Below are 17,194 nucleotides of genomic sequence, written 5' to 3' on the forward strand. Positions count from 1 at the left end.
CTCCCTCTTGGTTTGGCTCCTCCAAACTCTTTCTAGAATTCTCTGATTGATAAGTTCAACAAAAAATTGGCTGGTTGGAAAGGCTCTATGTTATCGTAGGCTAGTAAGCTTCAAATTCTTCAAGCTACCCTTCATAACCTATTTATTTATGCTCTTAGTTTGTTTAGTATACTGGTCAAATTTGTATAAGCTTTAGAAAGAATTCTAGAAAAGATTTCTTTTGTCTGGTGTGGAAGATAAGAAAAGGATTGCTTTGGTTGCCTGGGATAAAGTCTGTGGTCCTAAAAGTAGTGGGGGGTTAGGTATTAAATCTCTTAAACCTTTCAACAAAGCATTGTTAGCCAAATAGGTTTGGAGGGCATATGGTATTAAGAGAGATTGGAGTAGGGTGTGGTTTGACAAATATATCCATAATCAGCCCATTCATTCCCTTCTCTATTCTGAAGATATCCCTATTGGATCTTTTATATGGAATGGTATGATAAAATCTATTAAAGTTGCTAAAGCTGAAGCTGGATGGGTCCTTGGCAAAGGTAACAAAATCAGATTTTGGGAGGATGTCTAGATCAAAGATGAGCCTCTTTTAAATTAGGATTGCACCCATTTCATTGAAGATTGTAAAAGGAGGTTTGGTTCTATGGTCTGTAATTATTGGGAGGAGAATAAATGGGTTAGACTTGATTCGGTTTATGCTAGATTTTCTTCGCTCCAGCATGATTTGTTGTCCTTTTCTGTCAGCAAAGATTTAGATGATGTCTTTTTATGGAAGAGTAATCCTAGGGGTAATTTGACTGTTACTTTTGCTTACAAAAAATATCTACTTAGGCTTGCAACCCTATATGGACTAAAGTTTGGAATAGATTCCTCATTCCTAAAGTTAATATATTTTTTTAGCTTGCAATTCACAATAAGATTCTAACTATTGATAACCTGGCTCAAAGAGGATTTATGATTCCTAATAGGTGTGAGTTATGTCAGAATGAGGCTGAGTTTGTGGATCATTTGTTCATTCATTTTTCTTTCACCTACAAAATCTGGGGTAAAGTGTTGACACAATGGAAAGTTGATTGGGTTATGCAGAATAGTTTTAAGGAAGTCCTTTGGCATTGGATTTTCCCTACCAAGCTTCCCATGATTAAGACCCTCTAGTCCTTTGTTCTTCCTATGACCTATTGGCATATCTGGAAGGAGAGAAACAATAAAATTTTTAGGGAGACTAAGTGTTCTTCTCAGGTGGTTTATGAAAATATTTGTAGGGCTATTAAAGAAAACATCAATACCATTCACAAAAGTAACAAGCAATGTAGTTATATTGATATGACTGATAATGAGAAAATCATTCTAACTGAATGGAATTTGATCAATAAAGTTTGGAAGTCTAATATGAAGAGTAGAAGAGATAATGTGGTTTGGAGGTTCCCTCCTCATGATTGGGTTAAGGTGAACTTCGATGGAGCAACTAAAGGAAATCCAGGGAATGCTAGAGGGGGAGGGGTTATCAGAAACTCTTATGGCTTTTGTGTTGCTATGATTGCCTCTCCCTTTGGAATTCAAAACAACCATGTGGCAAAAGCTCTAACAGTGTTAAAATGTCGCTAGCTTGTTTAGAGCTTCAATTTTAAAAGAATTTGGCTGGAGGGGGATTCCCTTAATATAATTCAGGCTATTAAAGGTATTAGTTCCCCTTCTTGGAATATCCAAAATATCATTGATAAGGCTAAAAAAATTTAGACACCTGTGATAGTGTGATTATTATCCATACCTTTAGGGAAGGTAATAGGGTAGCTGATTTGTTAGCCAATGAGGGGGTCATTTTAGCGGAAGATGCTAATTATATCGGAGAGTCATCATGTAAGAGCAAAGTCTAAGAGCAATTATTTTATGATAGAATCAATGATATATATTAATCTCATTATTAACTGTATGTCAAAAATGTGGTATCAACCTGCAAGAGGAGAAAACAATTCAAACACACACATGAAACATTGCATTAGAGGGAGGAATTAAGAATGATTAAATGAATAAAATTCACTTAATTCATTGTGCAACTTTTAGGTGTCTACATTAACTTTCTTGGTTCGGACTTCAATGATAGAATTTGGAGTGAGGTGGATTGTCAGATGATGACCCATCTCAGGCGTCATGCTAATGAGTATAGGTGTTAAGGGCCTTATCATATTAAATACCGAGTTAATTTGCATGTGTTAAAGGGCTACTTGAAAAACAAGAAAATTACCTTGGTTTTTGATTTCAGCTTCTCTATTCTTCAACATCTAGTAAGTTTGTGCTCCCCTAAGGGTTTCAACTTGAACAACTATCACATTATGGGAGGAAATCTCAACCGTAATGATCCCACCAGCTGTGAAAGTTAGAAGGGTGAAAGGAGAAGGTTGCATAAATACGGCTTCACTGATTATATGGAGAAATTGCATGGGAGCAAGAAGTCCATTTCCCATGGTTTTGCTAAGGGTTGGAAAAATAACAGAGATACTCTGTCTGGTCAAACTTGGAAAGTGATTTGATGGCTAAGGTTACTGGTTTGTAGAAGGATGAAATCAAGTTTTACAAAGACCATAAGTTTTTGGTGGAAGCCATCAAGAATTTCCCCAAGAACAAAGAAGAAAGGGCTCACCTCACCAAAAGGATAATACTTCCTATTATCTTCCTAACCAGGTAAAATCCTTTTGGCAGAAAATGTTGAAATTGTTAATGGAGTATCTTATGGTTGATGGTAGGTTTTTGAAAGTCTATAATTACCACTTTGTTATCCTTAATCACTTTCTCTATGGCTCTAAGATATCTCCACCCTTCTATCTGGCCTCCTCCCTTAATGATAGTCTGGCTAACCATGCTAAGAAACCTAATTCATACCCCATTGCTCATCAAGATCTTATTTTGTTAGTATATGAGCATCTTAAGGGTAAAGTTAAGGCTAATAAGGATGATCCCTTTGTGGAGAATGCCCATATTTCTAAGGATTATGACAATTCTGACTCTGATGAGGATTCTTCCAATCTTCCCCCTAAAAATAAGTCAAGGGTTAGTAAAAAAGATGAAGAAGACGCTAAAGAGAAGGCTATATCTAAGTATGAGCAAGAGAAGGAGGTAGAAGAAGTGGTGAAGAATGAGCAGGAGAAGGAGGTTGAGGGTGAGGAAGGAGACAAGGATAATGAGTAGAGAGAAGAGGATGTTGAAGAGTCAGAGGAGAAGGAGAATCCCTATGATTCAGACAATAGGGATGATGTTCAACATAATATGGAGGAGGGAAACCCTAAGTCTGAGGATTATGCCCAAGACATGGAGAATGCGGATACTATTTTGAATGCTACTAGAAACAACACTTTGGAAATGTTCAATTTCCAGAAGTGAGTGGTTGCTAGCATTACCAGCATTCAAGAAAAATAGAGAGAGATGGATTTCAAAATTGATAACTTGGTTAAGGATATCAATATTAAAGGAAAAGAGGAAAAAGCGGAGGATAATAGTGAAGCAAAGGATGAAAAAGAAATTTTGGATTGGTTGGAAGGTGAGATTATAAAGGGAGATTTGAAGCACCTGGAGGATGTGGTGAGGACTCTCAAAGGAAAGGGCGAGTCTAATAATGATCTGATAAACAATCTGATTCAAAAAACTAAGAGTGCTCTGAGGAAATTCATGGAGCATATCTTGGCTATGTTGAAGGTGTCTTCTCAAAACATGAATGCGTTGGTTGCTTGCCTGGAGAAGGATAAGAAGAATAATGACACTATGATTGTTGATGATGAGCCGGCTTCTAGTTCTGTTCAACACTCTTCCAGATGCAAAACTAGGCAAAATGCAAAAGAGTTGGAGTTGAAGACCAAAGGTAATCAACAGGTGTAGGAAAGTAAAGACTTGAAAGAGGCAGCAAAAGCGATGATGATGCTTGTCAGGGATGCTGAAGAGACCATAAATATCTTCACCTGAAATGTGCTAATTTTGTTTTAGGTGTGCCAATCTCTTGTTGGCCTTTTGTTGCTCTTTACTCTGGCTACTGTCTTTTGTGTTGTTCTTTTGCAGCCTTTCTCTCTTTGTTTTGTCCCCTCTACTTTCTTTTTTTCTTTTCTTTTCTCTATGTGAATGGGTTTCAGTTCCCTTAAAACCTGGTTTTCCTTAATCAAAAATATAAAAATAGAGTATATGTTCATGACAATAAAGAGTAAAACTTCTCAAAAAGAGATTTAAAGTTTTGCATAAAATGAAGACCATGAAGCAAGAAGTGAGGCAACAATTTCACTCTCAGTCTTCATCTGGAAGGATAATTCTTCCATTGAATCGATAGTGCTCATCTCCTGTGTTATAGTAATAGCCTCCAAGTTCAAAAAGCACTTCCGAAGAACCTGCAATTTTGGTAATAGAAGCAACTGGAGCTCCTGCAGATCTTGAGTCTTATTACAAATCTTTGAGTCAAGCTTTGCAATCTGATGCTGGTGAGTGTGAACGGTCTGTCCATACACTGTGAATAGATCATATGGAAATTTGAAGTTGTTGATATACTTTTGTAACTTCGATTGGAGTTGACTCTTCTATTTTAGAGCATCTTCACAAAATAGGTGAGGATGGCAGATTTTACTCAAGAGTAGGTTACCGTCACCCATAAATGAACTTATATCATCCTTTTGCTTCAGCAATTTTGCTCTGTCTGCATCCATTTTCTTTACTAATGAAACTTTCAGAGCATTTCCATGCTTCTTTTCTATAGAAATCTGGGCAACATCTTCTAAAGATTGCACTTGATCATCTACTACTATGCAAAGAATTTTTAGCTTGGCCAGCAAAGAATCAAGAAGGTTAGTACCCGGGATTAGATTGGAAAGAGTGTCAACAGCAAACTGAATGACATCTTGTTCTTTCTTTTTTCTTAGTTCTTCTAATCTAACCTGCGCTAGTTGAATGCTCCTCAGTAGCTCACTTTGATCAACTGATTGAGTCAGATAAGCAAGAGTCAAATTAGTGGTACCAGTGGGATCAACTTGCTTGGCTTGATCTCTAGTTGCCTTGGGAGTTTCTCCTCCTTCCTTTGCCTTGATCTCCTCTTGTCTTTTCTTCTCCTCCTCTTCTTTTTCCTGCTCTTATTCCTTCTTCTTCTCCTCTTCCTTCTTCTTCTCCTTCTCTTTTCTTACTTGTTCTTTCTCTTGTTTTTCTTTCTCCACTTTCTCTTTTACCACTTTCTCTTTCTCTTCTTTTTCTCTTTCTAGTTTCTCTTTTGCCACTTTCTCATCTTTTTCTTTCACCACTCTCTCCTTTTCAACTTTCTCCTTATCTGGAGTGGTATCCTCAACATCTAGTGCATCAACATCAATGTGGTCATTTTGTTCTACTATTCTTTCACCTAGACTATCAAAAATTTCATCCGATTTGGCTGTGGATATGTCAGGCCCTTGCTCAGCCTGTCGGTTAGCTTCAGATACTTTCTGCATTTTGAAAGTTACTTTAACCTCTAGATGTGTGTCTCTTTCCAATTCAAAGATTTTTCCTCCGAGTAGTTGAAGTCTTCTTCTTCGCATGAAGAAAATGCCTTTGTACTTATCAATAATCTCAAACAATTCAGAATTTGAGGCATCTAAAAAATATTGAGCAAAAATTTTCTCCCTAATTTCTTGTTCCTTTTCAATGGCAATGCACCATTTATTGTCCAAAGAATCATACAAAGACTTACAAGTAACTGATTTAATATCGGTAGGTGACCGATCATTATTACATAAATATTTAATAAGTTCTTGTTCAGCATCCTCCTTTTCACTATCATTGAAATCATCAAAATATTCTTTTAAATCATCAAGAACTTTCCTTCTAATATTCATTATGGTCCTTTGACAATGTGTCATAGGCTTGTAAGAGGAAATATATGTATTTACTGGTGCAGAGGTTGTTGGTACATTACCGGTTGACTTCGTCTTCTTGCTTGATTACCTTGTCTTCTTCATTTCTACCTCCGGTTCAGTGTCTTCTAAATCCAGTGAGTTATTCTTGGTTTTTCTCTTCCTTTTGAATACCTTTGGCAAAATAGCCTTCAGTTTCTTTTTGACTGGTGACCTCTTGGTCACTTTAGGACTGGCAACAGATGTAATGGACATCGATGTCGATGGCACTACTTTACTCTTCTTCTGCTTCGATACCTCAATAGGTTTGATCCTCTTGAAGTATGTACCAGTCCTCTTCTTCTTTGGATCCAGTGGTGAAGAAAGTAGGGTAGAGGAATACCCTAATAGTATATCATTCACCACTTCATAGCCCATAGGTTCAACTTCATCTTCTCTAGGCTCAACCTCTTGCATTATGAAATGATCTATTTTGATTGTGAAACAGATATCATCTTCATCTTTTTAACTAGATCACTAGATATTCTCATTCTCTCGTTCATTTTTAGTCTAAACTCATCAAAATACATGTTCAGAGTCTCAGAATACATAGATCCTATAATACCCTAAAAATGGTCACCTAAACCATGAGCCCCTAATCTTGACAATATCACCAAGGTCCTAACCAAAGGCAACTAAATCAATCTTGAGCACACAATTATTTCTTAAATCATCAAATTTCACATGGCAAATTGATCAACTAATATTAATTAAATATTTATTTAATTAATTAAATCATTCCAAGAAAATCATTTTAAAACAATCATCTTATTTATATTAATTGAATATCCTTGCATATTTAACTAAATAAATCAATTTGTCATTAAATCATCAAAAAGAGGAATTTAATTAAATAAATAAATTGAGCACAAATCTTCAAAAATGGAAATAAATCAAAAAAAGGAATTAATTGACCAAGAAAGAATTAAAAATTGAGAAAAGAAATCAATTGGAGATAATCTTGAAAAACATATTAAAAATTGATGGATAATCTCAAAGAAAGCAATTAAAACAATTAAATCTTAAAATTGAATGAAATAGAGAATAAATCAATTTTTTCTTGATTTAATCTTAATTTTAGTTCAATTTTCTTTAAAACTGAGAAAAGCATCCAATCACATCAATTCACCTAGATTGTGCGTCCTCTTGGAAAATCTTGACCTCTCATCATCATTTGATCTCAACCGTTGGTTTCTTTCTGAATTTTCTATAAATTCAGGCTCATCTCTCATTCAAAGAAGGCTGGAGAATATATTGTTATTATACTATTTTTTCTCTATGTTTATTGAATATTGCATATTAATTATTTCATATTGATTTAAATTATTTAGCTCAATATTGCAAAAATTCTTGTTAGTTTAATATTGCATCCATCTAGCATTTATCATGTTCATATAGATAAAATCCTTTGTCTTGATGTTGTCTAGTCACTGGTATTGCTTATAATCTAAGAGCAATCATATACTCGCATATTTTAGAAGGCAATGGGTCAATTTGTTATTGTTTATTATTCATTGATTATATCTGATTAACCATGCATGTAATAACTTGATTGAAGTGTTGTGCTTACAGATACAGGTCCACTTTTCACACACACATTTCAAGTGCCCATCGTGGGGCAAAAAACTACTTTTTCGGCCTCAAAATCATTTTTGTTTATCTGCAGGTTTCATCCGTACAGCCTCTACGAAATATCGTACGAGCAGTTTCACTGCATCGTACGACATTATATTGACGCCTGTAGTTTCTCATACGAAACAAGATCATATCCTTTACATTATTGTATGAATCAGAATATTCACTCGTACGACATACTGATTCTTTTATACTCTATCATTCTATGTTGATTTCTAACTCGTACGACACACTACATATGCTATCTTTTGTCGTTCTGTGTTGATTTCTAACTCATACGACATACTGCAATTCTATCTTTTGTCATTCTGTATTGATTTCTAACTCGTATGATAAAATCGTTCTATCTTTCTTTTTTATGAAGATTGTCGTACGATTTTGTGTTCTGATAGATTAAAAACAGATTACCTTTCAGGATTTTTTTGGCTTAAATTTTGATTATGCTAATGCTGACCCTGAATTATCTTCTATCTGCCTGAGATTTTACAACCTAACCAATTTCTTGTAGGACGCTTGTCAAAGAATCTATCAATCAAACATATCCCTATCAAAGAATAAAAACAACATGATTACTGATGCGTTGTTTTTGCAGGTTGCCTAAAGAGAAAATCAACCAAATATTGTGTATTCTTTAAATTCATTTTTAGGCACTTAAATTGATATCTGGTTAATGAACAAATCTGTCTTTCATGTTTTTAGAAAAATCTAAGAGATAGGAGAGTATGCTCTTTTCTTTTATAGAAAATCAGACATCTAGACCCTCGAAGCTTTTTTCTAAGTTTTGAGATTTGTGTAACTTTAGCGGGCCTATCACAGTGGGAAAAAGTAATCACCCTGTGAGAATGACCCAAGTGAGTACAGTTGGACCTGAGCATTCCAACTCACTATAATAAATAGTTCTCTGATGATTAAAGTCTCAGAGGATGGGATTATTTGAGTTTTCTCTTTGAGATCTCTCACATCGGGCATTTTGTAGGGCCTCACGGTCACAATCATGTTTACATGACTACAGCTTGTTTTGGTACCTTGTCGGGCTATAGGCCTCAATCATGCTTGTGTGACTTCAAGGGGTAATTTCAAATAGAATTCATGACTAAGAACTATAAGATTAGAAGCTACCTAATTCACCTCTAAAAGGTTGATAATCTTTGTGCAAGAGAGATAGTAACTCTCCCAAGACACTTGCCATATCGTGCCCCCATTAGTGTTTGGAGTCGGCTAATACGGCATTGAGAATCCATTGCGTGAGACTCAATGGCTATATTCTAATTAGCTATTGGGTGTGTACCTAAGTCAGCAAGCAAAGGTTGTCTTCTCTAAGCCAACTTCCATAGGGTTAGCATGTTGTGATTGAACTATTATATATCTTGCATGTTTTCTATGTTTTCATCCCTGAAACTGAAAATGAAATACTAAAACTGGAGAAAAAAAATCAAAAAATATCAAACAAATCAATGATAAACTCTATTTGTGTCACAAACTAGTCCATCTTGGTTAGAAATCAATCCATCCCAAAATTGGTTATACTCAGTTATCGTACTTAGCTATTGAAAAACTCAGAATTTTTAGTCTTTTCTCTGTGAACAATTGTACGAGCCTGGTAATTTGTCATCTTGCACCATATGTTGTGTCATACAAGTTTGCTACTTTGTCATCCTAATCTCAATCCTCTGTCATACGAAACCCAGTAGTTTGTGTTTTAAAGCTAAATCCTATGTCGTATAAAAAATAATTGCTCAAAATTATTTGTCGTTCGGGATCTACCCATTTGTCATACGATACTAGGCAGCAACTCGTACAAAATAGAACTGTTGTCATCCTAAAGTTGTTATAGTGTCATACAGTCTCAGAAATTTTGTCGTATGAGTCTCTGATTTTGCCAGTCCAGAATAATCAAACCTATCCAAAATAGTCTACAGTGAGCATAAAACTGGTTATCATCCTCCTGAGCATAAACAACCTTGATAGTGTACCTTTGTCATTGCGTTGCACGATTTTGTCGATCATCTTTAAGCTAGTTCGAACAAACACCTTATCAAACCTAAGTTAACTTAGATAATGTCTTACACAGGATAGATCACTCCTGAAACTAGACCAAATCTTAGTTACTTCTCTCAATCACTACATTAAACGAACTACTAGCTATAATTTGATCTTGACTTCTACAACACATCTCACTCTCGATCCTGTCGGTTAAAAATGCTTGTTCAAACCAAAAGCTCTTCTAATTTTTTTGACAAAATTAAGAATCTCATGGATACCTTAGCTCCAATTCCCATGGCTGCCTATGCTCAAATGCTTCAAGATATAAAGGAAGAAATATATGACATGGAAATCCAACAAAATAAATCAATGACTGCATTTGAAAAACAAATGTATGATATCAAGTGTGAGAAACTTCAAGAAGTGCTAAAATGATTATGTGATTTGACAAGCAAATACCAAGAAATGATTGACAATCAAAAGCCAAATCTCAAACAAGCTCACAAGACACCTTCACCAAGACATAAAGACATTTCCTCCAAATATTCCCTAGATAGACAGTTTATGCCTTTGGGGCAATCTATTGAATCAACTTTGGAAGAACTTCTTAAGAACAATCTTATCATATTACCTAAAAAGACCACATGGGGATGGGAATTTATGAGTAAGTATTGTGCATATCATAGACAAAATGAACATAAGACTTTGCATTGCATAGAATTAAAACATAAGATTCAAGATCTCATTGATAATGGTGTCATTGAAATTGAAGATCCTAATGACTCACCTAAAGAAAAAGAAGGAACTATTTATAAGCATGATCAAAATCATGAACCTATGTCTAGCAAGGCTTCATATGTAGCCTCCATCCCTTCCATGATGCCTTCACCTCCTAAAACTTCTCAGTGACAATCCATACCATCTCCTTCAAACAATGAAACTTCTCATGTTGACCTTCAAGGGCTATCTCCTATGGAAATCCAAGTTAAGGCCGATACAAGTTCCTCTAAAGATTTAAAAATCCTAGATCCTATGCCATCATACACTTCAATTCCAAACATACCCACTCCAGAGAGTCCTACTCAAAATGCTTCCCCATCATGCCAAAATATGGAGACCTTCCAAGAATCCCCTATGCCTATGAAAAATCCTACCCCTTCCTTAGAATTGACTCCATGTCAAGAGTATAATCTGGAAAAGAAAAAAAAAAGTCCTACCATAAATCAAGATCAAGACACCCAAACTCCTCAATCCCATCTAATGATTGAGAAAGATCCTATTCTCCTAGAATCCCATGATGATCCCCTTATACCTTTCCATTTCTTCTAGGATTATCCCTTTCCATCTCAAGAGCAAATAATCCTTTCAAATCCCATTCCTGAACCACTTCCTAAGCAAGATCATGATGCCTCTTCCACCTTTTCAAATGATCCTATTCAAAATGAAGAGTCAAACACCCTTCCTACTCTATCTAATGGTCCTCTTCCATGTCAAGATCAAAGTATCCCTCATCTCCTTGTCATAATCCTCCATATTCAGCTCAAAAGTCCATCATGCCCATAAATCCCTCTCGTGATCTTATCATTCCTTGCATTCCACCTCCATCTCATAATGGACTCGCACCTTCTTTCCAAAGCAAAGTGTATCCTACAAGTCAAAATATTTATAAAGGCAAAGGGGTAGATCTCCCCAAGCAAGAACCCCTCCATATTAAAGAAAATGTTAAAGGTCATGGCCTCGGGGATATTTCTCAAGATGTTGGTATCTCTCATAAATCCTACATTTCTCTAGTTAAATCCAAATACATTCCCTTTCCTTCACACCTTCCATCCATTCTAGGTCCTTATATCCCTCCATCCCTTATGCGGGATCAACAAAGGCACACGTCTTCGAGTACCTTCCATCCATCTAAAATACCTCCATATCATTCCTATCTATCCACACATCTCCCTCCAAGCAATTTGGATGCCAAGCATAAAAGTCATAAGTCAAGCAATCCACATGTATTCAAGGATCAACATGTCCCATCTAATCGACATGTCAAAACAAAGAAAAATGTGATCCAAAAAGAAAAAGAAAAATACAAAACGCCAAAATGGCCCACAAAGAAAGAAGAAAAGTCAAAAGTTATATGGGTTCCTAAGGCACTTGTACAAGAAATGCGCTCTAAGGAACTACAAAAACATGAAAAATCAAAAACCATGTGGATCCCTAAGCGGCTGCTTGAAGCACAACAATCTAAAGAAAAATCAAAATTGGCATCCAAAATTGTTGTTCCTCCATCCAAACCTTCCGAGTCTATTCCTCTAGCTATCACCTCCTTCATCCATTTTTGGTTCTTATGCTCCAAAATCTATAACCTTTCCTCCATCCAAATCTCAAAATTTGAGATTCACTTCTCCTCTATATGTCCACCATCCCTTAAGGCATGTGCCAATGTTGATCTTTCCATCATTTCCATCTATCCATACACAATTATTCCACCATCCCATCCATTATCCAACACCTCTTTTTCACCCTTCCATCCCTCTTATCCAATCCTTTGTATAAATCCTTGCCTTAGTTTCATTTCATTATTCTACCAACATCTTTGAGCATACCTTCATAGCCCTGGTCTATTACAACTCATATTCTAAGGGTGCCATCCAAAGCAGTGAGATGTTGGGGTCCTTCTTCCATCCCCTATCATGCCTCCAATATCTTTCAAAAAAAAAGTTTGATGAAAAAGTGAAAAAAAAAAATTAGAAAAAAAAGTAAAGAGAAATAAATTTGTCCTTGTGTGAAAACCACTTCATGTGGCACCTTGGGCAAGTACCATGATGAAAACCTGGAAAATGAGCGTCATGCATAATCCATTATCCTTTTGCACTTTACACTGGGGGCAAGTTTTATCCATGTACATCCATCTATTATCCTTCTTCCTCCATTATCCTTCATACTCCATTATCCCTCATCCACTCTATCTACATTCATATCCCTTTTCCACCTTTGATCTTGACAAGGTTAAGGATCTTTGTAGGCTTCATGTGTCCTATCTATTACACTTGATCCAAACCCTTTAGCTCCTATCCATTTCTTGCTTACATCCTTCATTACTCCCTTTTGATCTTGCTTATCATATTTGCCTCCTATCCAAATCTATCCCTTGATCTTGATCAACACTATGGACAAAATGCAAAAACATGTTTTCCACAAACCTCTTGACATGGCCACTTCTTTGGACCATATGGCTTCGTTACGCTATATCATTTCTTCGCTACTCTATACCCTTGCTTTACATCGCTAAAATCCTTGCTTTACATCACTAAAATCCTTGCTTTACATTGCTAAAATCCTTGGTTTACATTGCTATATCTGAACCCTGTGCTTGGATTAACATTGTGAGATAGTCCTTGAAAGCATCCACCATCATTCGCTTATCCATTCATGTACTCAAAATCCATTTTGCCTTGCTAGACACTAGGGGCAAACATTAAAAAATCCTAAAATGCCCTGAACAAAACTCATAAAAATCATCAAACGTCTTGAACAAAATCCTAAAAATGATAAAATGTCCTGAAGAAATCCTAAAAATCAGCTAAAATGTCCTGAAGAAATTCTAAAAAATCATAAAATATTTTGAAGAAATCCTAAAAATTAGAAAAAGTTATGAAGAAATTTTAAAAAAAAAAAAATATACAGAAGAAAAAAAAAGGAAAAAAGAGAGAAAATGCCCTGGTGAAAACCTGGTAAACAGGCACCTTGGTAAAAAAAATAAAAATGAATCTCTGCCAAGTAGGTGAAAACCTAGCAAACAGGTGCCTCTTATACTCAAGCACTTCATCTATCAACACCACATTGGCATTCCTACTTTCCTACATATTTGCTTTCGCTTGTACATATTTCAGTCACTTTTGTGACGTCCTAGTTCGTTGGAACCTTCATGGCTTGAAACCGATCAATTTCCCAGTCTTAGGTAATCAATAGAGCACGTTACATGTCCTAAGCAGTATCAACCAAGTCAACCTTACGTCAATGAAACCTGGTCATCCACTCTGAGTCAGTTACCTATCTCCTGACTACTGAAGAGTTTTATCACTGAGTTAACAAGCAAAACAACATAATGGAAAACAATCACTAAACAGTTTGAGATATGCATGGAAATTTTCTTTGTATGTTGTCTTTTATATTGGTTTTAGATTATTATCCCTCTGAGTACCTCGAGGAAGTCTATCTTGACTAAGAGGAGCAAGGATTGGGGGCATAATATTTTCTTTGTTTTCTACTTGAAGGAATGATCCCAATGATCTGGAAACATCTAAATTAGTTGGGTGTCTGTGATAAGAGCCTTCACATCAAGGTGGAATCACCTCACATACCTCGACTCCACTTATTTGAATGCAACAGGGAGGCCCATATCATTTATTTGTCTGGTTTGAGGGAATTTCTTTATCATGCAATTCGAGTCCCTGCGAAATCTGTCCAAGGATATGAACAAAAAAAGGGTCATTGCAGACACGATCATTAATATTGCATATACAAAGAAAGGAACTCTACTCTGTCTGCTATAATTGTAAAACACTCAATGATGAAAATTAAGCTTTTCAAAGTCCACTGACTAGGTTTAGGTTGCATCTCATTTTTCATCTCATTTTGCATTCATTATGCATTTTGTGCATTTAGAGTGATTTTGGTATAGTAACAATGCTTTCTCTATCTTCTACACGAGAGTCGGGAGCGTCATCATTTCTTCTCTAAGTGGTCTCTTTTTCATCATCATTTCTCCAATCAAGTACTTGTGTTTTGAGATGTTAGCTGCATACATGAGCATCTTATATAGATTCATACATTCACTATCACTCATTTACATCCATCTTATTGCATAGAAAAATGAGAAAAAATTGCCTTACTCATTTACATCATCATTTATTTGCATATGAAAAGAAACAAAAATAAGCATCCATATTCATTTGCATTCATACATTCATACATTCATGTTGAAAAGAAATGCATACATATAGAATAAAGTATATAAAAGACATCTCATAAGTGAATCAACACAAGTACGATGAAGTCAAATCAGATCTCGTATATATATATATATATATATATATATATATATATATATATATATATATCATGTCAAGTATAAGAGTACAAAATGATGTCAAAAGACATATACAAACTCCCATCGGAGCAAGAATCATATAGGATACAAAAAATGGGTGTGTCTACAAAAAATATCTGAGCTACAAAAATAAATAATCTAGCTCACACCCTCTCCCTCATCGCCTAGTGGAGGAGGAGGAGCCTGATGCCCAGGATCCTATCAAGGTGCCCAATCTCCCTCTGACCGTGCCATATACTATGAATAGGGTATCACCTATTGCACCACAAGAATTGCAACACTATATGCTGCAACATAGTAGGCTACCCTACTACTCTGGTGAAGGACCTCATGTCGCAAGGGATCTATCTCTGCACTTAGTGCCGCGATCTGGCGATCACACTCGATCCTCACCTCGACAAGCTCCTGGTCCCGCTTTGCTAGCTGAGTCTGAGCCACTATCAGCTATGACTGTAGCTCACTAATACATTTGGGGTCAAATTCCAACGGAGGTTTCTGACGGACAAGGAACATTGTGTGAAAATTTGATTTTTTTTTTTTAAAATGCCTGTGTTCGTCGGAATTCCAACGACCTCGAGCATTTTATTAAAAAAGAAAAATACAACGCATTTTCATTTTGAAAGCAAACCAGCCGAAGCAAGCGGCGACCGTCTTGCCTCCCTGCCCCCCCCACTGGAGCGATCTCTGCACAAGTAAGGTAAGGTTTTTTTGCAATCAAAGGAACTCTTTTTTTTTCAATGAGGGGCAACTAATTTTTTTTCACAATCAAGGGCAACTAGTTTTTTTTTGCGAATTAATCCATTTTGTGCATATCCTACGATCTTAAAATTCCATGAAATGACATCTCTTTGAGGTATTCCATCATACAGTTCACATGCCATGTGTATGCTACCCCATTTTGCAATTTTTGTTATTGGAGCATTTGCAACTAATTTGTGACAAAAAACACCCTTCGATTATGCTTTGATGGATGTCCATACCTTGGTCCAAAGCTCCTATTTTAGCACACGTAGGGAGGATGCTGGCAAACGTTGTACAAGATACATATATATATGTCCTTAATCAAACAAAGAGTTGATAAGCTAAAGCATGGCATAGATAAGCATGGTGATAATAGTGCCACAAATGGAGAGTGTGAGGTTTATGAGAATTGATGGAGGGCAATCAGATAATTGCCTTCATGATGATGTGGGCCCTTCAGCAATTACCTCTTTTATTGCCCCCTCCTCCATCGAATCATCACCAACAAAAGCAGCAATATAATGCTCCATTCCATCTGATAATAAATCTAAACCCAAATCTTTGGCCATATTGTCAAGCCCATCTGAAACTACATTGAAATTGTCAGATTGGCCATTGTCGAGTCCATCAGATAAAACATTAATGTGCACTTTCATTCCATGTTGACAATCTTCTACATTTCCATTGGTAAAATATCTGTCACCCATTTCAATGAGTGGGACTGCATCAAGCCCTCCATCATATAGCTTGATTGGATTTCTCACATCACAATTCTCAAACTCTTCTTGACTCTTTAGCTCCAATACACTTTGTTGAGAGGAAACATAAGCAAACCCTATCAAACGTCAAAATGTAGTTGTTTGCCATCATTTTTTTGGGCACAAAGGCCAAACTTTATCTAACCTAAAATTTTCATTAGAAGAAAGATCTATTCTTTAAGTTCTCCACAAACCCAATTTTGACTGCCATAAGTTGATTAAAAGAGCTACTCAAAAGAGATTGACAAGATCTAAAAGTAGCCACTCACCATGGCGTAGGGCATGGTGAAAGATCCAATCTAATATCTACAAATGGGATTTAAATAGATATGAAAGAACCAATAGCATCCATACATATATAACCTATAAACCCTAATCAGAGGGCTTACTAAAATTTTTGAACAAATTTATAACAAGGGAAGGGCAATATTACAGAGATTATCTCCAACATGGAAGATCTTGCAGGAAGCCCATCCTTTGAAATCTGAGGCAGGATCCCATCCTCTGTCATCCCCCACCACATGTTGTTCTGCTGAACACCCCATCATATTCATGAGAGTGAATCCCATCACCATGAAGATCAAGCAATAAGTAGATGCACTTGGAGCCATCATTGAGATAAACATGACTGTATTTCATGAGGATTTGAACTCAATAATATGTTAGATTCTCCCAAGGATGGATGGACTATACACTTGAAAGGTAGATGATTAAGGATGATGACAAGGTGAATTTTCCTTAGAATGATAGGGTTGATTTTCCTAAGAACAAGTAGATTCATGTAAACTAGAGGATACAAATTTGGAAAAAATAATGGAAGGAGACTAAAACTAGATAGATTCACCTAAATGGGAGTGTAGTCATCTAAGGATAGGAAAAATTCACCATTTGCATAAGAAAGATGGATAAGATAAATGATTTATGTGAAATAGATTCACCTAAGAGAAAGTAGATTCACATAAGGATAGGTGGATTTTCCTAAAGATGAAGGGATAAGACTTAACAAAAAGAGGACTTAGGATGATGACAAGGAGGATTCATCTAAGGCTATGGCATATTCACCTAAGGGATAGTGTATTCTCCCAAGAATA

Source organism: Cryptomeria japonica, chromosome 5, assembly GCF_030272615.1.
Source record: "Cryptomeria japonica chromosome 5, Sugi_1.0, whole genome shotgun sequence".
Taxonomy (NCBI): Eukaryota; Viridiplantae; Streptophyta; class Pinopsida; order Cupressales; family Cupressaceae; genus Cryptomeria; species Cryptomeria japonica.